Source organism: Cyprinus carpio, chromosome A5 (assembly GCF_018340385.1).
Source record: "Cyprinus carpio isolate SPL01 chromosome A5, ASM1834038v1, whole genome shotgun sequence".
NCBI classification, from domain to species: domain Eukaryota; kingdom Metazoa; phylum Chordata; class Actinopteri; order Cypriniformes; family Cyprinidae; genus Cyprinus; species Cyprinus carpio.
Genome location: NC_056576.1, coordinates 12,347,267 through 12,374,941, shown reverse-complemented (window position 1 = coordinate 12,374,941; position 27,675 = coordinate 12,347,267). Strand labels below are relative to the sequence as shown.

The 27,675-nt window shown below is 37.4% G+C and overlaps 1 pseudogene; it reads right to left on the bottom strand.

The window, feature by feature from the left end:
• LOC109090364 overlaps positions 1 to 27,675 on the bottom strand; it is a 35,614-nt pseudogene that overhangs the window by 7,511 nt on the left and 428 nt on the right.

Sequence of the window (27,675 nt, the reverse complement as noted above, 5' to 3'; positions counted from 1 at the left end):
TCTACTGTAGCCTAAGTTTTCACTGCGTTCACCCCATAGACTGTATAAAAACAGGTCACACCACTGCTGTTTCCTCCATCGAAAATGAAGCACATATGAACGTATACTTTATAAAACGATCATATTGCTATTATCATTAGAAAATTGAACTTTCAATATAATGCATATTCCAGTGCATGTGGCAAAGAGGTTTGCATACTTGAGCTAAGGAAAGAGGGTTGTACTAGAAATGCAAACAGTAACATTTTGTGTTTGTACAGTGAACAGGTTGAATTTGGCTTATTCAGTACTCAAATGTTATACCTATCTTTGCAATACAGTGGAATACTGCAACAAGTTTAGTATACGACCCCTATTAATCAAACATTTTTTATTATGATTTATTTTTAACATCTATAGTTTTTACAAATAAACCAGGTGTTACTTGGGTATAAAGTAATACAAAATTTTGATTTTTGGGTGAATTTAAATGTAAAACAACAAATCTAATTTGAGTACTTCAGACCTTTATTCTTGTTCATTTGCAGGTATCTTTTCAATTCTAAAATGACAAAATGACTTCTATAACTTCTGGACTACATTACATTCTGTCATCGTACCTTTCATGGTTACATCCATTAGGTGGTGCTCCATCAAAGAAACTACTCTGTGAGCAGGAAGAGCAAGATGATTTCCTTGGTGTTGGGTGCCACATGTTTACTCCCTGATCTATGAATTCTGGAGCCACTAACAGACAAGCAAACACACAGAAATCTGATTATGCATTGACCATCTGGATACAAAAAGGAACTTATTTAGCCACAAGCCGAGTAACAAGAGCCCACTATTACACCCAGCTTAAAAAACAAACAAACAATAAAATACTGCAATAATATCAGTCTGCGTGGATTTAATGAAGTAATAACGGTTGCTGCGGCCCACAAAATTTATAGGATCACTGATTTAAAAGCCACTATTAATTTTACAAACACACATGGCCATTATATAGTAAACATAAATTTCAAGGCTCCCTGAAAACACTCAACCATTAGCCCACAATTAACCAAGGGGCACTAAATTTCACTGGAGGACGACTCCCTGCACAAAACAGAAAACTTGCAGAAGGAGAGGCCATAAAAGCAAGCATAAACCAGCATGAAGTTGGTGCATCAGACAGATACATGAACACATAGATGAGAGGGTGGCAGGGAGAATTACAGCTGGGCTCAGGGGAGGATAGGGACTCTCCTGGGCAGCTGCATTGGTGCTTTGGTATCACCAGGGTCTGACGTTCAGGAGGCCACAACCCCCTGGATTTCAGGGAGAGAGATCGGGCCAGGAGTGCAGTACCCAGGGAGAGATGGGAGGACTGGGTAAAAGTAACTGTAATGAGTCAAAACATTTCAGTAAAACCAAAGGAATGTTTTTGATGGATGATGCACATAAATGGATAAAAACCAAAATGACAAACAATACCTTGATGGAAACAAGAGGCCCTTTTTCCTATTATCCACTTCTAAAAGCTGATATGATAATAGCCATACCATAATCGGAAACATTTACTGGCTCAAGAGTTTGTTCAATACAAAGATTCAGTCTCTTACCAAATTCTGACTGCCTGTTTGGGAAAACAATGCGGAAGACATAATCTGTTGCTTCTTCCTCTTCTTGTCTGAGACAGAGTCTGAGGATCCCTGTGGACATCTCTTCTTTAGCTTAGGAAATACTTTACCCTGGAAAAAGAAAAGTGAAGCATCAGTTCAAGATACAATGACTGCAGATGACAAGCAATGCGCAATACCACGGCTGAGGTGAGACCCTTGAGCAAGGCACCGAACCCCCAACTGCTCCCCGGGTGCCGCGGTACATGACAGATCAATTTCTAACCTTTCCTCTCTGGGACCAAAGTGCCAAAGTGGAGGGTCTAACTGGCCGTGAGGCAGCAGACCATTTTCCAGACAGGAGAGGAACTGTAGGAGGTGACCACCACGGGGGAAAACGAAGCGGAGGCCTTTGAATCCCATCCTGACTAACCAGAACCACTGTTCCCCCACAGTCCACTGCAGACAAAAATACATACGCAATGTTATTAATATTAAATAATGTGATATGTTCATTAACATTTAAATGACACAGTCTCTTGCTATCACATATTACTAGGTTAAATACATGATGTTTTGTACATAGCAAAATCCTCTTTACCATGCAAGACAATTCCTCTCTTAACTGTATCTAATTTCTGAATCATCCTGATGTTCTTAATACTGAAGCCATGACCCAGCCTGTACAATAAGGAATTATTCATTGTCATTATTAGCAGAATTACATTGCTTCATAATCTGAGTAAAGCCCCACTTTAAATTCTCGTCTCTCTCCAGAAGCAATTATTTTCTGATTAATTCTGTTCTCTCTCATCTGTCCACTGATCTTGTGCTTGGATGAATGAGAAAAGGGCAAGTACAACTGAGGATATTGGCTGAATATTTGAGTACACCCAAGTGGAGACTATTAATGTTAGATATGTTTTTTAACCTTCAGCAACTCTGTAGGGTCTATGAATGTTGTAGAATTTCATACTATTACACTGCGGTCATTTTATATGCGTATTAATTATTTAAACTGATCTGTCAGATTTATGGACAAATAAGAAACTGCAGGATGTGAGTCATTTGGCTGCCAGTTGGATGTTTTTCAACCTGGCACAATGTCACCTACCCTGCTGATGACAATGCAAGTACACAATCTCTTCCAGGCGGATTGTCATGGCGTAGTCCCAGTAAACACTGCAGGAAAAAACAGGTTAGCCTTTGAATGGCTTGTGACCAACAAAACTATGAATAATATAAACCAATGTAAAATAATAGAAATACTTACATTTAAGTGTTTCAAAATTATTTTCATTTAACATTATTCAAAGAAATAAGTTTCAGTTTCATCATAAAGTTAGGAATAATTTTCCTTATTTTCTGGGATGAAAACTCATGAGGGATAAAGAGGATATAGGAAAAAAGGCCCTCTATATATAGTTAAAAATATAAACATTAAACGTTATACAATATTATATTATGAGCATTAAACAAATCAATAAATACATTACTTCGCTTTTAAATTTTATACCATAGAGCTTTTATTTTGGCGGAAATCTGCAGGTTTTAAAGCTTCTCTTTTGTTGATAACAGATTTAGCTTTAAACAAATCAATAAATACATTACTTCACAAGATACTCCGATATCTGGAAACGAGAAATCCTGTAATAATTCATTATCATTATGATTTCGATTCAAAGAAACTCAACATTATAATAAAAGAACAAATCGTTATTTAAAAAAGGGTTTATTTTGTTTATTCTGAGTCCCACCTCCTCTCATAGTCAAGATCTCCCATGGAGCCGTTCATTAGCTGATTTTGGCGTCCATTTCAGCGTCATGCAGTCAGCCGTCTGGTGTAGAGAGAGGTACCCTGGGATTGCTTCCATATCATCCCTCTGAAAGTACCACAACAGAAGCCCACGTTATGAAGCAAACTATAAACCTATTATCAATAATAAATACAGCTCATAGTATGTTTTCAGCAACAAAGTCTTGTTTTTTTGCACTTTTATAATAGCTTTTCTATTTAATTGCAATAAAACCAAGTAATTTAATCTTTAGATAAAATATGCAGTCAGAAATAATCTTCTAAAGATCTGTCATAATTGACAGCTGTTTAATGCATTATTTTACCGGCTGCACCAGTACGTTGTTCTTTCCGAACAGGAGGGTCGCTCTTGAATTCTGATGAAGAGACTCCACGTAGTCTCTGGCGAAGGGGGAGGGAGATGGCCTTTCATCCATACTACTACTGGAGTGTCTTTTCTGAATCTGAACCCACACATGCACACATTATTAAGAGCTGTGGGCAATCACTAACACAGTATGTTTCTACCTAAACATTACATCAAAGACTAATCTCACCAGACAATATACACAATAAATGTGATAAACACTAGCGAACAAAGGTGCTATAGGAGATATTCATCTTGTTTTCCTAATAATATGCCTCTACATCTATCAGTCCAAATGTGGATAAATGTGTGGCCGCAGGTGAGTCATCATGTATACTTACGTCTCCTCTCTTTCATATATCAAAAAGGTACTCAGCACCAAAATCTGGGCTTTTACAGCTCACTAGCAGATATTTGTAATAAAAAATACATCAGAAAACAAGCCCGGAGTGCAGTGCAGTCAGATCTATCAGACACAAAAAACAAGCGCTCTGTGTGTCCTGCTGTTTTGTGTGGGTGTTGGCAATGGCCAGAGAGGGTGATCAGTCAGGAATCTGACGGCTTGCGTTCGGTAATGGAGCTGGGTAATGATGTGAAACATATCTCTTGAGTGGAAGTTCATACTCGCCTCAGAAACAGCAACTACACGCCAAATACACTGACCGCAGCATGACTCTTATGGAGCACCCTCTTCGGAGGTCTGTGATGGAGTGAACTGCGCTGATTTTATAGACTAGAACCTCACTGAACAAGATCAAATACACAAACTAAAAGCTTTGAAATATTCAGATGTCGTTTATTTTGCCTTTGCTTTATCGATGTTATGCAGTCTGTTGTGTAAAAAAAAAATTATGTGTAACATCCTAAACAAGCTCAACCGTCAATCATTCAAACTAACTAAATTACACAAGATGTTGAAAGTGAAAAACAAGCCAAATTGGCTATGTCACTATATATTATGACTTCAATGTGACATGCAATTGACTGACTATAAACTGCTTTTGGAACCCCTGACATTTCCTTGAGGCACGGTTGAAAACATCAAGTGAATTTCAAATTTGAAATGGCACTTCCATCTCGTTCAAATGCAAATTTGTCAATTTTGCTATTTTTGTCAAATGTGAACAGACTATATTAATGTTTTTTATAAAATTAGCTCTTATTTTTGACCATTTTAGGAACACACCATTTTAAATATTGCAGTGTTTATGAATTCTTGGTGTAAAGTGCCATAATCCAGAATGCTAAGATCAATACATCACCCTGCACATTATCATTTTGAAGGTGATGTATGTAATTTCTGCACAGCACCAAATAGAAATGCACATTTATTTGTACACCTGTGATAAGATAAAGTGTTTCAACTTACAAAAATACAAAATTTATTCAATCACAGGTCACTCACGCAGAGGGCAGGTCTCTTTTGTAGGTGAGTCTTGTCGGCAGTGGCCACTGTTGAATACGATGCCTTTGCACCAACTCGTCAGCTGAAGGATCTGTCCAGAAATGATCTGCCGTCTTCATTTTAGTGTACTCTAACGCACAGGGGCCCACTAAAAAAGAAATAAAGTTGAAAACGGATTATCTGCACAATGCCAGCAATACAAAAGAAACAATAAGAGAAACTAGCTCCGTTCCAAAACCTAGTGTGTTGTTTCCAATCCCGTAAGACCTTTGCTCATTTTCAGAACACAAATTAAATATTTTTGATGAAATCCAAGAGCTTTGTGACATTGCATAGACAGCAATGCAATTGAAACGTTTAAAGGCCCAGAAAGGAAGTAAGGACATCAAAAAAATAGTCCATGTGACATCAGTGGTTCAACCTTAAAAGGGATACTCCTCCTTGGTTTGTGATTTTTGTGATTAATCTATTAACTATATGTTGTTTCAAACCGTAAAAGCTTGTTCGTCTTCAGAACACATTTAAGATATTTTGGATGAAAATAGGGAGGCTTGTCACTGTCCCATAGACTGCCAAGTAAAATACACTGTCAAGGTCCAGAAAAGTATGAAAAGCATCGTCAGAATAGTCCATCTGCCATCAGTGGTTCAACAGTAACATTATGAAGCGACGGTTATAATTTTTGTATGCGAATAAAACAAAAATACCGACTTTATTCAACTGTCAAGGTCTCTGTGTCACTCCACATCAGTGTAGTGCTATTTTGGCGAATCTGAGCTGAAATTAGCCAAAGCTTAAAAATGAGCTTAAATTGTTCCGAAGACAAACAAAGCTTTTACGGGGTTGGAACGGACATGGGGGTAAAGTGATTAATGACAAAAATTTTCTTTTTTGGGGGGAAGTATCCTTTTATGTTATGAAGCTAAGAAAATACTTTTTGTGTGCCATAGAAAAATAAAATATGGACTTAATTAAAACAATTTCTTCTCTTGAGTAATTAATGACAGAATTTTCAATTTTGGGTGAACTAACCCTTTTACTAACCCTTTAACAAACCAACTTAAATAGTGGGATAATCTAAAATAACATAATATATATATATATTTCTTTTTACCAATACTATACTATTTCAGTAGTTTAATATTTCTCTATTTTTTTCCATTGAGTGCTGTGAAAATAATGAGCTGATCACTGACTTCACAAGTTTTTAAAACAAGTGAAATTGACAATATGTCACCAGATGACCTGTGGCATTAAGAATGAGAATGATTTCTTAAAAAAAGCATGTCTACCTAACAAAGAGGCGAGGATAGGGACGTCCACAGGATCCATTAAGGCTAGCCCCCCTCTCGTTAAACTACTGAAAACAACATTAAAAGAACTTTAATTTATCCTGAAATGCAGCTGGCAAGTTTGGATTGTACCTGGAAAGAAACGGGTCAAGCTGCTTGTTCTTTATATCTCATATCCCACCTCTCTCACCTGCTGTTTTTCCACCAGGTACAGTTACAATCTTGTTCCAAGACTTTCTCAATGAGTGCTGTGTTGGATCCACCAAGGGTCTGACAGCCTGAGGCGAGCAAGTTTGGGACGCTTGGACATCTTTACGGTGTTTGGCTCTCGCTGTAAGAAATAAGACGTGACATTCCGTCTGAAGCAAAGACACAAAGGTCAACAAACCATTTTGTAAAGCATCCAGAATCAATTCCCATGTAGATACTTATGTGTTTATATGAACATTTGTCCACTAGGTGGTAACTACTACGCATATTACACTTTCCAGAACATATATTTGCCAGTGGACATTATGTTGGGTTGGTTATATCTGCATATGAGATGCAGAAAATACTATATAATATATATATAATAGATTATATATAGCCAGATAATATATATAATATAATAATATATATGATATGAAATATACTAAAAGTCTGTGCTACCGTGTGTGTTCTATGTTTTATTGCTTTAGTGTATTTGTAGTGCCTTGTAATTGGAGGTGTCCTGGGTCTCACTTGCTTTTCAACGACCAGATCCAGCTAGGCTTCTGCTTTCTGCACAGCTCCTCAGCTGGAAGGGAACAGATTTTGCCCAATTTGGTGAAGAGTGCAGCTATCCTTGTTGCTTCGTAGGAAACCAGTCGCAGGACATCATCACTCTCTCACACCCTATGAAAGCCACACAGGCTTCAACAGACCATCTACACACACCATATTACACAAACAAAATGGACAATAGCACATAAACGGATCTTTTCACATAAAGAAGAAAGAGCCTTTAACACCAAAAGTGAAAGGTTTTGTGTATGAGAAACAATAAAATTAGGGACATTTGATTGCAAAATAGTGCTGTGAACAATGCGGGAATAAACACTTTCAGGCACTCTTCCACAATCTACATGCTGTTTGCAACGGGGTAGTTAAAGTTTTTAGTGTATGGTAGGTGTCCAGATACAAGCATCAGTTTATTAGTAAGACATAGTGTACTGTAGCAGTCAGCTGGTCATTACCGCAAAACTACCGTGATAACACAAATGTGAATGGAGGGTTCCTAAATACCCCACATTTTTACAAAGACTAGCTGTCTGGACAATAACTCCTACAATGGTCTCCTATTCAAATACATAAGAAAAGACCATGAAAACTACCAAACATGCAAGGCTTCTTGTGTGATCATGAGAAAACAATGAAATAGTGAGCTGTTAGTGATTGCAAAATTGGTTGACTGGTGAAGCTGCTGCCTTCAAATTTTTTCAGCTGCAGAATAAAACAACTTTAAGGTGACACTCAAAAATCGAGAAATCGAGAAATCTACGAAACTGATCATTGTTCTGTTTTGTGCCCATAGTCACCTGTGTTGGGTTTCAGTTAAAGTTTGTTCAGCCGCACTCAGACCGGGCCGCGGGAAAGGTGTACCATAATAAAAAAGGGCATACAAAATACAAACACAGTAACGGGGGGAACGCGCACGAGGCGGAGGCGATGTTACGGTGGGTTTAGAGGGGGAAATACAGTTCAGCTGTGTAGTCATATTTATGAGTCGGCCAAAAAAAAACTTAAAAATAAAATAATCAACATAACTCTGTTACATGGAGGGATCCGCCACCACCCCAAATACCGCTGCACCGAAATTGGCGATAGGATATAGTGACAAGGCAGGGGTTCCATAAGTATGGGGGTTAAAATTTTTCGTGGATACAAGACGTCTAAGGGGTCGTGTCTGTTATATTATTCAAAACGCATTATGACATGTCCGTTAAATTTCAAATTAATAAAAATAAAAAAGGGGGCTAGCACATAAATTTTGGATCATTTTACAATATAAAGAAGAAAGAGACTTTACACCAAACAGGTGAGTGAAGGCTTTTTGTGTATGAGGAACAATCAATCAGGGACATGATTGCAAAATAGTGCTGTGAAAATGCGGGAATAACACACTTTCAGGCACTCTTCCACAATCTACAGGGGCCTGGTTCAAAAAATTGGTTAGTTAAAGTTTTTATTTGGGTATGGTAGGTAAATATACAAGCATAACGATTATTAGTAAGGACAAATAGTGTACTGTACAGTCAGCTGCTGGTCATTTACCGCAAAAACTATCCGTGAGACCAAATGTGCAAGGAGGGGTTCCTAAATGGTGTTAATTTTTGTTGATAAAGACTAGCTAGTCTGGATATTATAAACTCCTATACCTGTCTATTCAAATACATAAAAAAAAGGACACAGAAAATCTTAATTTGAGGAAAGCAATATTCATTGTGTGAGGATGACTAATGCATGAAATTGTCAGCATGAACTTCGATTTTACAATTCAGCTGTAATTATACAAAGATATTTTGGTGCAGAATACCGCACAACAGGACAAGTAAATATAAAAATCTACCATCTACAAATCTACAAAACTAGATCATTTCTGAAAACATTTGAATTATATGTAATTGAAAACAATTAAATATGTAATCAAAAGCTAAACACCCAGACAAAGAAAGGACACGTTGAGATGGATCATACTAATACATGGACTGATGAGACACATTTACTGAATGACTCAGGGAACACTGCACTTACGTTGGCAGTGGCCTGCAAACGCTGGATACTTGAAGCTCTCTTTGGGACTAATCTTGTGAATATGCTTGACATGGGGTCGGAATGGAAATAATGTGTGAGCCATGGAAACCCTCATGATTCATTGCTCAATGAGAGGCTGGGGTTAGGGCTCCTGCGGAACAACATCAGCTGTTTTCTCTCTCTCACTCTTTCCTTCCATCCTGTCTTTTTCTGTCTTTTCATCTGTCCCCAATGTATGGACTTTTTGGTTCTCTTTTATAATCATTCTTTGTGAACAGTTTCAAAATTAGGCCTTTCTCATCTGACTCCAGCTTTATGGCAACTTCTTTCTCCTGTGTTCTGTTATACTATCTTTTAAAATCGCCTTATCGCCAATATCAGAGTGTGACTTTTTGATCTCCTCCTCTAGTCCATATTCGTGGTCCAAGTCTCTGATTTGGCAGACTGAAAGCACAAGAGATAAAACCAGTCTAAAGCTCAGGTTTAATAAAATCTCTTAATTCACAGAGATGTACATCCCATTCAAAACACAGCAGCTGTTTTTCATGTTTGATGGCTGTAGTCATCACTCCTCTTTGACCAGCCCTAAATGGATTTCATACCGAAAGAGAGAGAGAACACAGATAAACATGAGCAGGTGAATTAATGAGCAGTAGATGCACAGAACCATCAACTAGGTTACCAAAAAGGTCCACACGTTTTCTAAAGACACACTAAACTAATGAGAGCGGATCTTTAGTTTATTCAATATAGCAGAATGTTCTTTTTAACATTTATGTATTCATTTTATCATCATGTCATTCATAGCTCTGTACTGTTTTTTGCACGCTGGTGGTGGTGGTTGAGGAGAGATCACCCCATATGATTTGGCGCTTTGGGTGTACAGCAATACACAATAAAGCACTATATGAATGTCTCCTTCATTCATTCATTCATTTTACTAAAAGTAGTTGTTTACAGAATCCGCAATATATCAGAAAGGCTTCTGATATAATAAAATAAAAAAAGCTTCACACAGTTAGTGACCAATACAATAGTTCTCTCGTTATGAAAATTTGAAGTTGTCTTCACTGAAAACTGTCCCTTCAAGCGGTTCTGGACCTAAATACATAATATGTACCAGGTTTTTGACGGACGAATTTAAATATCTCGAAATTATGATCATTTGGGCCGTCGCTTCATGTATCGTCGTAGTGACCGACGTGTTTTATGATGTAAGACTAGACACAACGCCGATCAGAGACTAGCAATGACAGGTATAGGGAACAGGTCTCGAATTTGCCACTATTTTTGGTTATTCGTGCACTCCCCAGTTATTTGCTTGAAAAATGTTAAAGCCCACACAGCGAAGTAACGCAAGCGGCAATGGAATGTGGATTCTATATGAGCAGGGCATTTTAAAAAGATAACCTTTATGATGTAACGGGAACAACCACCAATAGCAACAAAAAACACATATAAGCCAGAAAGGACCACTAAGTTACCATTTCAGGACGATAACAAGAAAACTAGAGAAACAATTTTAATTATGCGTCAGATTAAAACACAATGAGTATATGACGATGAGTGAAAAACTCAAACAACAGCAAAATCAGGTTGAGTACAGATTTATGTGTGTCACTTTAATATAAGCAACAAAGCTTAAGGGTCGCCAAAGACCTTTACTGGTAACAGAAAGCCTAGTGCCTAGCTACAAAAACAGAAGAGCAACCTGGGAAATTGTGCGCCTCTAACCATGTCTTAGTGTTTCCTATCCAAAGACCAAAGAAACCCCCTATGGATTTTGGAGGATAAGACATGATGGCTTAATAACATGATGAACAGAATTTAAATGTTGTCCCTAAACTATTCATTCGTGTTTGATTTCCTTTTCTTTCTTTTTTGTAGGACCTTTGTTTTACTTTTCTACAGAATAATCTGTGATTGAAAAACTCAGCTATAGAAATGCAGACTACTCGAAGATGCATGGATGGGCACAGCACTAGCGCACGTGCCAAAAGTACGGCCCGCTAAATTACTTTTTATTTGACTGTTCTGATGTCTCAATTTCAGTCATTTTACTATTGAGAATAATAAAATGACAACATCAGTATGCAAGAAAATGACAAGCTAGCTTCATCCCAAAGTAAAATGGAAAGGGGAACATGCAGAGACAAAGAGACTGCCCATGATGGAAGAAAATTATATTCCAGCCCAAATAAAGTTTCCAAAGCAATATTCACACAACATACAAGCCCCACAAACAGTCTGTCACAGGAAATGGCCGGGAAGACAGGACGGCCACCCCCAAACCCCTGATCTCAAACGCTCATTAAAAATGTAATCACACCACCAGCCCTAATGGTTTGTAATCAACCGGTACAGTGCGACTAGAAATGAAATGAAAACCTGGATAATATGATTCTCCTTCCCCACTCCCACATGACCAGCACTTTTCCACTGACAACCATAATGATTGTTGAAAGTGTCTGGGGGACCGGAAAAAGCATGCTTTTAAAGCCAACACGTGTTTAGAGGCACAATTAAAAGTGTCTTAAAATCACACAGGAAGATACACAGTTGATAATTGTGTCCCATGTCCTGAGATGAGAAATCTCAGTGTTGGACATTTTCCATCTGTCAGTGTGGTACAACATCACTATAAGCGCGATGGCTAATTTACTCCCCCATGGGCAAGAGCCTGGCTACCTCCATGTCATCTCCTATTATCTGCCAGTGCTCTCACTAGAAGAAGCAGCGAGCAATATTATACCACTACAGTGATAGCATCAAAACCTCCTAATGTAATTTCATCCATTATGAACATAAAGATTAAGCGTTCTTTCTTTTCTCTTCCAGTATCTTTTTGCTTTTGTCTTGGATTCTGTTGAAAAGTGCCTAGAGGAAACTGTTACGTGCTTCTTTAGAGGTTGTTTTCGTTCTTATTTCAAGTAGATTAAATAGAGTTTCAATTGTGTTCTTTCCATCATTCTACTCCCCTCATGCTTAAAACAATGTCTTTCTTCTTTGGAAAACAATTTCTTTAAATAACGAATATTTTTTAAGGATGAGTTAACCATGTTTTTAATGTCCAAACAATGAAAATCAGTAGGATCCAAAACAACATGGGACCCAATGACTTTATTGTAAGTATGAAATACACAGAAGAAAAAAAGTTGCATACCGATTTGAATGACATGAGGGTGGTTATTCAAGGGGCTATCCTTAAAATAAATTCAATTATCCCTTTAAGTATCACGTTGTTCTCAGATTTTATTAGGAGAAATAAAAAGACAAAATGAGACAAATGTTAACATACAGGAAGCATTTTGAATTTGAAGAATTTTATGGAGAACCGTTTGAGATGGTTGCATACTTGGTACCTTTGGCAAATCTGGGCCAGCACTATTACTGTAAATAAAACTTTTAACAACCATTAAAAAAAAAAAAAAAAAAAAAATAATAATAAGTAACCAATTTATTCAGCTCGTTGACAAGAGGCAATATTTCACACCTTCCTTGTAGTTTAAGCTACTAAGTAACTCCCTCCCCCCCACTAAAAACTGTAAACAGAGCGATTTCGCCAAAACGAAATGAAATGCCCAAACACACAAAAGGACTACTATAACCTTTTAGAGAATTAATGAAAATGAAATGAAAGAACTATAATAGTATATTTTAAGACATTAAAGAACCTATGAAACTGCAGCTGGCATCTATAGTCTGAGAACTCTGAAACATCTGAGACGTCTGGCATAGCATAAAAATATCCATTTAATTGCACTGCTGAGGAAATATTTAAAAAGATCTCATTTGGAATTTTTTCTTGTAGTTTGCCTTTTCTATTGACCTCTTCGGATTTTAGGCCAGCAGAGGTTCAGTCGAAGTTTGTGACGGGAGGTAGTTGACGACTGGACTTGAGACACAGATCAAAGTCCAGGGGCACAGGATGAGTCCACAAATGCATCTAGAAACTCATAGAATTACAGGAGGAGCAAACAACCCCCCCCCCAGGCTGAAAACCAAGGAAACTCAGCAATGCCCCACACGGGCCCTAATAATCCAGTACATAGGGAATCCCACTGCACTGAAGCCTAGGAACATAATAAGGTTAAACAAGGCCATTTTTTTTATCATAGCCAAAGGTCATTTTTCAAGTTAACTTTGCTTGGTGTTACTCAGAAAACACCACAGTAGTAGGCTTAAAGGAAAGATGCATCCACTAGCTGTTTCTGTGGAGCTTGCCAACTGCCAAGAGTTTTGTTGGATTTTGTTCCTACATATGGACAAGCACATTTATAACAAGCAGATACCGATTGGAGTGCGGACAAGTGCCGAGTTAATATAAACACATATTAGCAAACCTTAGCTCAACAGAACAATGTTTGGAACCCACTAGACAGATATGAGCTTGTAGGTGAATTAAAGTTCAGGGGAAGCGTGAGGATACATATTGGTTGCCGCAGCATAGATGCATCTGGAGAAATAAAATCTGTTATAGACAAAATGTAAGATGAAAAATAATGTTAAGAAAAAAAAAAAGCCTTCACTTAGACCAGGCGGGACAGAATATTGATCATAAATAGCTGGGGCCCTGGCCCAGAAACAGGAGCTAGAAATTACGCGGATTCGTTTAATGAACTACTCAAGCTTATTCTGTTTATGCTATGCGCATCGATAAATTAAACATCATGGTCATGCCGGCCTTGATAGTGAATTTGCACACCAGACAGACAGAGGACGAAATGCACGTATATACTCCCATATTATGTGCGTCCTGCATTAGCTTCTGTGACAAATCAGCGGCGCGCCGCGAGCCAATACTGCCGTAAACACGATCCAAGCATTACGTACATTCGACATTACTGGTCGCACATTACATGGTTGAAAGTGTGATCCCGGACAATATGTTTATCTAGACTAAACATAAACCTGCTCACGTCTCCTTTTTGACATTGATGGGCTTGGGCCCACTTTCCAAGCCCTGTTAAATGTCTGAAAGTTCGCTCATACCTGACGAAACCAGCCAAACCATCAAGCTGCCCATCAATTCTGGCAGATACTGAAACGAGCATATGTATGATTTTCCAGAGCCTCCAATGGCACGCAAGAGAGAAAAAAATGAGTCGCTTTAATTATCCTCAACATTGTGTCTCTTTGAAATATCGTAAAATGGTGTGATATTAAGTTAGTAAAGAGAAGAATATGCAAGAAGACCTGATAAAATTCTGATTATGTATGCCCTGCGACAGAGAATAATTTCACATTGTTAAAATTAGTATTAAAATCAAAAAGCACAAAGTAGCTTTCAATTCTAATAATATTTTATAACACGATTATTGCCCATTTAATGTGTATTTATCTTGAATCAAATAAATGCCCAGACCTATGGTGAGCCAACCCAAAAGAGACCTATCTTTTCAAAAGAAGACAAAAAGTACATCGATCCAAAACAGATCATAGGACTGCCCCCGGTCAAAGCTGGAAAAAGGGTTTTCAAGCATCCAAAACAAATAGAAGGTTGTAATCTAACAGCTTTGGAGTCGTTGTTGCTTTGTCACAATACATATTTTACAAACTAATACTTCCCTGTTACCCCAAATACTATATACTTGCTAAGTTTCACATGTACACACGATTATGCCACTATCCTAAAAAAGTGTCAGGTTACGCATGTTATTTTTTTTTTTTTCGACTCTGTTCTGCTCATTTAAAGAAGGAATCGTTATCGTAAAACAAAGTCGCGTTATGCTCAATTTATGCTTTTCCCTATTTTCCTCTTGTACACGGTCCCGCATCCGTCTGGTTGTCGTCCCTTGTTTTTATCTTGCCCGTGTCTAACGTGCGTCTTTCTATGCTCTCTCCACATCCCTGTTTGTCACACTGTTTAATGATGCCGACCTCTAACAGTGTCCTTTTGCCCTGTCCTCGTCCGTTCTTCCAAGGCTTCCAACTTCGCGCTGGTGCTCTCCCCCTTTCCTTTTCTCCCTTTATCCCCCCCACTGTCGGTTTGCCTGTTACTTATTTCCGCTGACCTTCCAAGCCCTGATAAGCCTCGTTATATTATTTGCTTGCCCTTCGCACTCGTCCCCCTCCCCACTGTGTGCAAATACTTGTAAAGAATTTTTAATCCAATTAACCTATTTATGTACAGTAACTGTTTCATAAAAAGTATTTTATTTACTTTTACACAATCTACCAATACTGAACCAAGAGCCTTTCCAATATTTTTTATGACATCTATTGTGTAATTGTTTAGATATTTTCTATGTTTGTGTATAAAAGGAGCAGATAAAAAAAGAATAAATCAGGAGCTGCACCAGGTGATGCATGTAGGTGGGGACACATGATCTGTCTGTAAAATGAAAAAAGCCACTTCAAGCTAAAACTTTCCTTCAGGCCGCACAATAGCCTTTAGAACACTCAACATAAAGCATAAGAAATTACCCCCCCTTGTGGTTATAGAACAAATGTTTCTACCAAGCACATTTCAGTTCAACTTTTGTATGTTCAATGACTTACCACAGAATGAGACAATATGGCTGCTGTAGCTTCATGAAACGAAACTTCCTTGTGACTGCCTTCCTCCATGATCTGCTTGAACCTGTTGTTACACATAGAAGACAGAAGCTGGCGGCGTCAGCTGAATGGAAGCCATGCATGATGAATTAAAGCAAAAAGTTTCTACAGCTTATTTATGCTTCACTGTGGATGCTTCCCATGATTGTGAATTCTGTGGAACAATGCCCAGGTCTCATGAATATATTCTCTCTCACAAGTACTCTCATTTAGTGCCATCAAACACTCAAAGCACTGAAAAAGAACACGCTCCGCGCTGCCATAAATACCGGGAAGCAAAGAGCGAGAGTGTATCATACGTGGGAACTGAAATAGCAGACTGTTACTCACCACCCCCTGACTCATTAAAGAGGAGAAAAGGGAAAAGGAGAAATTGCGAGTTGGCACGCAGGATTTATTGCATAAAAGCGCTTCCTCATCGTGACTGTAGATGTGGTTCTACAGTAGGAATCAGGCTGCAAAAGCCCACAAGTGACCTAAGCATCGCTGCTTAGGGCCTCCATGGCCACCATGGGGGCTCTACCCCCAAGAGTACATGCAATGGCCTTGATTTTTGCCTTGTTGTTAGAGGCTATTTTTACATTAACTCTCCCCACAATGTGTGAATCGGCAAGGCCTTGTAGTCTCACCAGTCATGCTCACGATACAGAGGCCATGCTACGATACGTATCCCTATACAGGAACTGCAACTGAAATTTCACCTCAGCAAAAATTAGTAACAAAAACAGGTGTTTATTAAACACTTGCATACTATAGGGCATTTCTAACAAGTGGCCGAGCAGGAAACAAGTTGACCTCTGCATATATGAGGGCCTCCATAACTGTACCACAGTACTAATATTAGAGTACGGGCATATGTTTCATGTTTACATCTGGGCACTCCCCACCAGAACTACAATATTCTGACTTGACTGCATCTTGTTTTTAAGCCCATAAATAATAATGTACTCATTCTAGTAAAATTTATTATTGTAATGTACTCATACTAAGATATTAACAAATATTTTTTACATTGGCTGGTAGGATATATCATTGCAAAAATTAACCACACTTTCTAGGTAAAAAAAATTAAATTAAAGGATTTCTAAACTAATGCGCTGCTCTTTACTGTATCTTACGCACACGTTTAGTCACACAGATCACACTGCGCGCACACAGACATTCATGTAACACAAACTTTTAAGCGTCCTGCCCCGCAATTTTATCAATAAAAAAGCCTCTTTAATCGACTCAGACAGGAAACAATGAGCTGGTAACATTGTTGATTTTTTAAAGGAATTAAAGCCACATCTTCAATGTTTTTTTTTTAATTTTAAAACAGAAAAACAAGGCCAAAACGGGGTGGTAAAGTCCATACATACAGCCGCTCTCTCTCTCTCAGTATAAATAAACACTTAATGAATTACACTTTTTCTGAGAATAGGAATATTGAAGGTGCGAGATCGCTAAACTGCAAGAGCTAGCCGGTGTTTTCAGAAAGCAAACGTGTTTATCACACAGAGGGGAGAGATCGCGCGTAACACATGGTGCCAGGTGTGTCAAAACATCAAGTAACACACTTAGCAGACATTTCCGTATTGCGCAAGTGGGGAAGTTCTGTTTCTGGGGAGTGTACGTCTCTTTATATCAGGTAACCCCGGTTGTGTTTCCTCTGTGGCTAAATTAAACCTTGTTTTAGCCTATATATTATGCTCTATTCATTATTTTTTTAGAAACCTTGCACGTTTCTACACCATTTTAAATGGTAATCTTATATTCAATGTAAGCGCAGTCCAGTGCTGCACACATGCCACAATATCGATACAGGGCCAGCTGTCGCACAGCTAGCTGTTGATTATCTCGCTTATGGTTATTTGCCAGCATTTCACATATTAAAGATGTTAATAATAGTTTATATTGCGCTGCAATATTGTGACTGGAACAAATAAAGGTTGAGATTGACTGTTATTTTCATCAGTTACAAATTGTGAGATTGTTACTATGGTTAACAATGTTTATAGGAAAGCGCATTCGCATTAATATAGAACGGTGATTAAAACTGACTTGGAAACTACCTCGGTGTGGCAGTAAACGAATTTAATCAACACCTGCCCCCAGCCAATCAGAATCAAGTATTCAGGACAGACCATGGCATAATTCTGTTTCATAAACTTGGTACGAATAACCGCTTAACATTATTTACCTTTGCCTACATTTGGGGTCTTTGCTAGTATATTCCAATATCATTATGCCTCAGTTAGTTAGTTATATTTTAAGAGTTGTTGTTTTTTTATGTACAGATGGCTTGCTGCTTTATATAATATGTTATGTTGTTAAAATAACATTATTTTCTGTAAATGCATTTTTCTGCTGGTTTTATTTAGCTACTTTTCAGTACCCACATTATTATCCCCCACAGTCTACTGTAAGACTGAATGTTAAAGTTGCAAATGTAACACCTGACCACTCATTGTGGGTCTGCTACTGTTACAATTAAAAAATCACAGAATGGTAAAAAAACTTGGCTGTGATGCAAGCAACACAGTTACAACAAAAAAAAAACTGATAATGGGTGAGTTAGATTTATAGGGGTAGGAATTCCTAGGGTCTTGACTAGCACTGCACGTGCACACACACACACACAGACACACACACACACACACACGCCACACAAAAAAAAGAACATATACCTTTATACTATACATATAAAGAGAAATACACATTCCACAGATTTTGTTAACTCGGGGTGAAGGTAAACCACAGTTGTGTGCATATTCGGAATCTAATATTGGCCTAGTGTTCAAAGACAGATAAAATATACACTATACCACTCAAAAAACCCTTCACTTGCACAAAAGCTTGTTTTAGCAATCTCTGGTCTCCCCAGACTGCAAGGGTCTGACTGAAAGGAAATTAGGCCTGCCTGATTTGCTTGAGGAAGTGGCTAATGAAAATTTCCTGCTAAGTGTGTTTCCTCTGTTTGATACGTTGGACATCAACAAGAAAGTGAGGGCAGGGGGTAATGTGAAAGCTAAACCTGGGTTAAGCAGTGTTTTACAACTTGCAATTATGAAAGGGTTCAGCACCCTCCTGTTTCGTCTCAAGTCTTTGCCTTTATTAAATATTAATGGGGTGCTCATAGTCGCAAAAACTGTGTCATGCCCTTTTCACAGTGTTACATCATAAAAAGACAACAAAAGTCAAACTGGTGACAACAAACTGCTCCTTTGTGTGTTTCCTCCTTTTTTTGTCTTAGTTTTTTAGTTTTCCTTCAGACAACAACGAGTGCTTAACATGTGACATTTTCCACATACGGACAATATATTGCTCAAAAGATTGCCCTTTCTTAACTCTTTTTTTTTTTTTTTTAAATATATATATACACATTTCAGTATTAGCATTGTTTCTGATGTATACTATACACACACGAAAGATTTCTATTTTAAATAAATGATGTTATTATTGACACTTTCTATTCACATACAAAATTATGAAGAATATATCATGGTTAAGCAGTACAACTGTTTTCACTGTTGATAAAATAAGAAATGGTTCCTTTGACCACCAACCCATCAACATATGTGAGTTGGAATTAAAAAATCCCATAATGCTACTGAAGATTATGGCTTCTGAAAAAATTTCAGCTGTGCCCAGCTTTGAAATGAACAGTTTGATGAACCAGAAATCAACTTTCAATGGTAAGGTAAACGCCTGAACAGTGTTCAAATGGACCCCGGGTTAAACTTCAATGTGAAAAGACCCATTACTGGCGAGTCATAGCCTTGCTTCTTTAGCATTCAGATTGTGGGACGTACTTGTGATTCAGATATTACTCCCTGACCTTCTCTTCTATTTCCCATATTACTCTAAGTCGTAGCATGAGGTACAACACACAAGCTGTGTCAAGAGCAAAAAACTGTGTACCGGCCGTCTGACCCTGTTGCCCTAAAAACTGACACTAAAAAAGAGCCCCGGCAGTCAGCACCAGCCTTTAAGATCGTTTTTCTTCTGACTCCGAAGATTCTGAAGTCAAGTATTAAACTGGAAATCCCAAGATCAACACAGGAAAAAACGTCGTACAAGTAAACACTACACTTTCAAACTCACTACTGCTTAATCAGGAATACGGCTAGGCACAGTTATACCGCGCTCAGTTGTTGGTGTTTGACTGCAGACTAACTACTTTTGAGATTAAGAATTGACTCAAGCGCTTTAATTATTAAAAAGCAGATCAAGAATTGAAGTGCTAATATTATTGAAAAAGACTTCCTACATTCACAGATGTGAAATTAATCTAGTGTATTGATTCTTCTCACTAATCTTATTCATAATTCTGAAACATGAGTAGCACATAAATGGTCGTTCTGCACCCATCAGATTAATCACTTAGAGTTTTGAACCAAGTATGGACTCACTCCCCCCCCCTGAGCGCTATAAATAACTCCAGAGGTAAACACTTTCTCCTCCTCCATTTCTATAGATAAACACCTACCTACAGTAAACCTCCAGAGGAGGGAGACATAGAGCAAAGACCCACGGGCTACGGATGCACACAGGATGCCTCTTTGATCAGAGACTAACCGAGAATCACACTCATTGGAAAAACAACAATAGTATGATTCACAAAGGTACAGATCAGCAACACGACTATAATAAAACAAAATGTCTGTTATCCTTGGAAATAGAGACCAAGCTTCGGTCAAATCCTAAACATGATGAGTACCACCAAAGGTACAAAATGTACTGAATAGCTTTGTAAAGGCTGGCTCTGTCATTTTAACTTCTTTTGCAGAGTCTCTTGCAAACAGCTTTTACTGTCCTTTGTAAGACTTTGAAAACAACAACATCCTGAAGAGAGATCTAAGACGACATATTGCAAGTCTTTAGATCATACCCGTCGGTTCTTGCTTAAATGATACTGCAACAAATTGTGTCGCTGCTTGAGTAGAGGTGGAAGAAAAGTATAAGGTCATGTTTCATGCCTGTTTTAATCAAGACAGCAGCTGGAGTCATGCATACACTAGAATGAGGAAACAAATCCACTCCTGACACTGTATGAGTTGAAGCTGAAAAACAGCATTCCAGGTTAGCCTTGCTGATGAACTCTTGAGTGCCTCTTTCTGGAGGTTGAAGTGCTTAAAAGTCTTACTTTGTGGTTAATATACAACGCACACGATATAAAGAGCTCTACTATTTATAGGGATGCACACAAATCCAATACATGACAGATACCTGGCACTGATAGTGATTTTTTTAGATGGATCAGGCATGGTTTGAATGTAATTCAATAAGCATTAAAAAATATTGTGGTCTTAGTCATAAAAAACGAGAATTTGTGCTCTATATATTTTCAAGTTTAATAGGGACAGTTATCTCTGTTAAAGCAAATTTGCTAATTTTAACAAATGCTATTATTCCTGTGATGGTTTAAAACTGAATTTTCAGCAGCCATTACTCCAGTCTTCAACAAAATAGTTAGGCTGCTTATCCATTTTCTTGTGAAAACCATGATAGATTTAAAGAATTTCTTTAATAAATAAAAAGTTCAAAAGAACAGCATTTATTTGAAATGGAAATCTATAGCATTATAAATGTCTTTACTGTGATTTTGATCGATTTAATGCGTCCATACTGAATAAAAGCATTCATTTATTTAAAAAAATCTATTTTAGACAGTTGTGTAATTATCATTTTTAAGTGTAGTTTTGTCCCAAATGACGCACTTATTCAATGCACAAAATGTACTCAACCATCTTGAGTCTGAATTACGTATTTTGTCATTCATCATCGGAGTCTGTCATTCATCATCGGATTTGTGTTTGCGTAATTAAAGTTTTGTTTGTTTAGTTAAAGACTTTTTTTTTTTTTTTTTTCCAGTGGTGAACACTAATCACAGTTTTACACCGGAAAAAAAACAAGAAACAAAAACAGATTTAATACTGCATAATGTACACAAATTGGGCCCCCTGCACCTATCCTATTTTAAGAATATGAACGAAATGCCACATGAAAACAAATAAAACAACAACATTTATCCTCGTGAGAGTGCATTGCCAAGTCTGAATAAAAAATCACTGATGCTAAATAAAGAGCAAATAGAAATGTTGAAGAAATGTTTACTAATTGAGTGTTCTAAACATCTTATTGATCAGGCCTCATTTAGAGTGTAGTTGTGGAGTGATAGTCATATAACTCTAATCAATCGCTGTGTGTGTAATGTTTATATGGAAGACTGTAGGGTTTTTCTTATTTGGAGTCTCTGTGTCCTGGAATGTCTCGCAGCATGACAAGGTTTTCATGGAGATGGCATGGCAAGTCTCACGCTTGGTTGCCAAGTTACTTTCCCAATGGGTTGGGCAACACATTGAAAAATGTTTGCTCATCTCTGGAGCATACCTATAGTAATTCCGGCTCGTGAAAGGGAGATGGCATTGGCCACGATTCCTGCCACCAGCACAAAAATGATTTGCTGAATATTACCACACTTCATCATGCTGAAGAGATGACATAGAATGAAAGGCTATATTTGAGTGGATTATTACACTACTCAGAAAGAAAGCAGGCAAATTCACACAAGAAAAAGAAATTATAGCCCCAGTCGTACTTCCAGAAAGCTGTCAGAAGCCCACATGGGACAACAATATTGTCTTTGGGTGTTTATTAATATCAAAGTCCCCCTGCAGTCACCTAATTTTTAATATGTTAAAACTCATCTTTGAAATTGTAAAAAGGAATATTTAAACTATTTCCTCTCATAAAAATAATTTCTGTATGTCTTAAATAACGTCCCAGCCTCACCAATCAACCAGACAGCTCTGACTGAACCCCACTTACACTTGCTCTCAGCGTAAATGAAGTTAGAAAATGCTACCCAATGTGCAAAGTGGAGATAGTAGATAAATGGTTATCGGGAATTGGATTAAGTGGAGTGAATTTATATCAATTAGATATTCACTAAGAAGCTGCCACTCATCTTCGTTAATCACAATCTCACCACAGTTCCATTATAAATGGTTAAAAACACTCCACAATTTAAGGCGTCTACACTTTAATTTTTTTAACGTGATAAGATTCATGAGCTTACAGACCCCGCCACTGAACAAACTTCTGGCGTTTGGAGGCAATGATTAGATTCTGTCTAACTTAAAACACCTCTGATGGGTCACTGCATTCAGGAAATCAAGATATTCCTGTGACTGGCTACACTGCTTGACACTGCAAAAACCAATGACAAGTGGAGACCGTTAGGAAAACACTTGGTTGTTACAAAAACCATGTTTTTCTTTGGACACACTGTCCGTTTTTACGATAAAATGGCTTAGCATGGGGTGTTGACTGAAACTATTTGCCAGTATAGGATATAAACAGAAACAATATTGGGGAATGTTTGTTTACGATGCATTTCCTTTTCCATGACACACATTCCGTTTACAGGATATGTTTCATCCCACACTTTCTATTAAAGCCTACTTTTTTATATTCATAATTATATTAAATTGTCATGTGCTATCTAGCAACGACCACAACCACAACCTCCTGGGGGCAATAAAACTTTTAAAATAAAAATACAAAATGCTGCCAAATGCTGCTTTATTAAATCATATTATGCGTGCACATGATTTGTGTTAAATGGCAAAAGAATTCATATGTCAATGCTGACTTCAAATAAATAGTTATCCTCATACAACAAACAGAGAAAAAACAGTGACATAATGCCATAATTGGACTTTTTGAGGAAAAAATGAAAAAAACGCTACAGAAAAGAGTCTGCATTTGCGTCAATATACACAATATTAGTTTCACCCAGATAAAATTATGTCGTTTCACACCATTATAGATTCTCTGTGGGTGGTGTTATTAATCAGTCCAGGTCCATATGGCTCTCTACAGGAACAAGTTTCACATTATCTTGGGGCAGCACATTTCCATGAACATACTGTAATACTGCATGCTGTAATGCACATAGACCTGTCATAAGATTTTAAGCCGGACTTAATTTTGAGTGTCACGGCTGATCTGTCTTTTTTTATGTTAATTAACGCTTAGGCCCCTGTAATGCTTTTTATCTTCTTCTTTTGGGAATTTGTGACATTTCTGGCATCCAAATATAATTGGCGATTAATGACCACAAAACTTTTGTCCGATTGTGTGATTGTCCGAGGCACCACGATTTCCCTATACAGATGTGTGGAGTATCATCTCTCTTACAGCCATCTCTGTGCGTCCCTTTCTTGTTACAAATCAATTCACTCATCCAGTCATTATCTTTGTGGATTTATTTGTGTAAAAAAAAAACACTGTGACCAGAGTACGGAACATCTTTGTAGGTCCTTCTTCTTATCCATCACACTGAGCTTAGTAATAGACTCTCTCCTAATGGCTATGAGCATTTCTTCTGTATAAAGGAGACCCCAGGCACAGGACTGAAAACTACAGCTTTGAAACATCCATTTACCTTACCCGGTGTTTCCTACAGAAAAAACTTCAATGTGCCATAAACAGGGTCTATTGCTGTTATTAAATTTTTTAGGAGAAACTCCCACAAGAAACGCAAAAGTATTAAGTCTACATTATGCTTTTAACATTTTCTGATACCATTATATATAATATTTTAGTTAACATACATTAGAATTAAGAATCAATTGTAGTTAAAAACAGAATAATGGAACTTATTATTGCCTGAACCATGATTTTCTAGCATAATAGTATACCTTGAACTCTCAAAAGCAATGACTATGCAGTGGACTTAGGAATCCAGGAGCACAGTATGTCCTGCATACCATTTCACAAAAGAAATCTTTATACGTTACTCTACAACCAGTAGTTTTTCAACAACTCAACAAAAATCCCTACAGAATTCCATAGATTTTCCTCAAAACCAGTGCAGAAAATGAAAAGAAAAAAAGAGATGCAGCTACCATGTTGGGCTTATGTCTGTCAAGAAAAAAAAAACAAGTGGTCTATCACAACTTTCTCACGGATTTATCACGACCTGCCTCTAGTCGTCACTTACCGTATAGTTTGTCAAACTAACTAATTTAATGATGTTTCTGTTAAACAAACAATTCCATAGCAATTCCATAATACATACTCCAGTTAAAGATGAAGAAGAGGGTCTTTAAGGACACACTGATAAGCAATGGATTAAACTAGCTGTGTTAAAAGGAAGCTGAAAAGGAAAGGTAAACAATGGTGGGCTGCTGGGCAGAGTGTGGAGAGGCTTTCTGCGGGCATGACTCTCTCCTTGGTGTCAAAAACAGGTGTGGGGAGAGGCAAGAGGCGAGAGAGAGAGAGAGAGAGAGAGAGAGAGAGAGAGAGAGAGAGAGAGGGAGGCACAGAATGAGGCTTTTGTTGCTTTACCCTGTGCCCCTCATCTCAGCAATGTATAAATCTGTAATAGTGATCTTTCATAATTTTAGTTAAACAGCTGCAAAAGGGTAAATATGGACTGCAAATGGCAAAATGACTCCAGTTTCCAAGCAGCTATGCTGTAAACACGGTTGTGGATCAAGAATACACTGTCATCATGAGCAGCATTACAGGGTGAGAGTTCACCTGCCTCCACTCTTCTTGATTAGCTGTCCCAGTCTTCATAATAATGTTTTTCAAGCACTGAAATGTCATTTTTTATGCATCTACTATGATATACTGAGACACAGTGCAATGGCAAATTATAATGACAGACTCTGACTGCCAAGGACCTTCAAACTGAAATACCCCGACATCCACCCAAAAAAAAAAAATTTAATATCAAAGATTTATATTAAATTAGACTCTAGTAGTGTAAGATGGGGGAAGACTTCCCCTGTTAAGAACAATTTGCATTTACATTGAAACTTGTAACTAATAAGTTTAGCCTGTGCGTGATGATAATGCATAGGCCAATGTGTTATTAAGGGTAAATTAAATAGAAAACTATTGATAAATTTAATTTAAAATATAGGTTTTTAATGATAAGCAAAGATGTTCTTAAATGCTCTCCTAATTCATGTAACTAGTTAATAATAACCCCATTAATTACAATGAGCAGAAAATTAAAAAAAATAATAACATCATGCCAACTTGGAGCCTTCTGTGCCAGTTCTTACCCCCAAGGGTCTAATTTGAATCTTTTTTTACTTCAAAATAAAAACTATAATTTTTGCTCTAACAAATCTAAAAACATGGTTGTGCTCACAAATAGAAACTTTTTTTTTTAACATAATACAATGTCATAGATCACTATGTTTTCAGAAACACAAAACAAGATCAGTTAACCTCAAAACTGTTTCTACTGACTGTTGATATTCACATGAAATGACAAAATTAAAAATAGCATAGCCATTTATTTGAAGTGTTGAGATTCAAGGAATTCTTCCCCCATGTTCATTCTTGTAACTTTTTTTAATTGGTTGCATCATTTCTCATTATTTATACACTGCACCACATGACTACAACAAGAAGGGGTCCATAAAGGATGGCACATTGATCATTTGGCAAAAAGTTATGAGTTATAAATCCACTGTATACACTCATGTCTAAATCACAACCACACAGGATAGATAAGAATATTAGTGTTTGCAATCGAAACTCATAATAGTAAACCATAAATCATCGAATCAGAATCAGAACTGGGCAAGTACAGGTACTACAAGCCTGCTGTGAGGACATCATCAACAAATTCACACCAAATTCATACAAAACCTCATCCATTGCGCAATTCCTTAAACATACACTCGTGCAAATACACAGACAGAACAGTCCTTGCTTAAGCCAAAAGGATTATTGAAACCTATTAATCAGATGAAATGACTGAAAGGCAAAGACCACACAATGCATTTTGTGCTGCAAAAAGAGATTGGACTGGCCTTAAATCAATACCACAAATAAATCAAAAGATGCAGTGAACAGTGTTGCCAACTCTCACAAGATAAATAAGCAACCGCAGCTTCAAAAACAAGCCCATATTATTATATTATTTACTATAATCGACATTATTTTATTATCAATTGTTTATGTTAATCTGCAACATAGTAAAACTGAAACCACAGCAAAAACAGAAGTTATTTTACAAAATCATCAAAGCGTGAGGGCACCGATCACCTGCGAACAGAATAGCCTAGTTTTGGAGATGAAAAAATGAGAATAAGACAAGAGCACTAAGGGGGAGCTTTATAGCCACATATTTATTATAAAAATAAACTCGAACCATATGTATCTATGATTAGTATTAGCCTACTGCTTGTTTATTTATTGATTTAATGATAATGCAATATAAAAATATTTTACGAACTGATTTCGGTTCCTTTCCTCCCCTGCACCGTTCACCTTCTCCCATGTTTCCTCTCCTTCTCTGTTGGTGGTGTTGTTTGTCTATTTACATCTATTAACCATCATCGCTTGGATTACAACGTCACATGTCAATTTTACTTTAGAGGGGGAGGAGGGGGCTTGGCTATTAGCTGCGAACAGACAGTATCAACAATATATTGGGGAAAACCAGCCAATGTAAGCAACCATACTTTTTAAAATAAGCCCAAAACCCGTGACATTTTTTTTAAACGCGACTTAACAAAAAAAACAGCCCAACGTCGCGTAAAATACACGGATTTGGCAACTCTGGCAGTGAACCTTAAACTGTATTTAACATGTCCAAAACAAGAAAATCTATGAACAAGCACACATATTTTAGAAATCACATTGCAGTTGTAACACACAGAACGTTCTTATAGAGTGCTTATGGGTTCGTTAATGTTACCCGCAAATCTATGACTGTAACAACATCACATTTGAATAAAATAGTCTCTAAAATGTCGTACTGACTATTATATTAAGTCTGACAGGTGCTTGATGGGGGAAAACCGATAAACAGCTGTAGCATATTCAAGAATAAATAATATGTAAAAACCAATAAATAATTCATAAATAGGCTACTGTAGGACTGA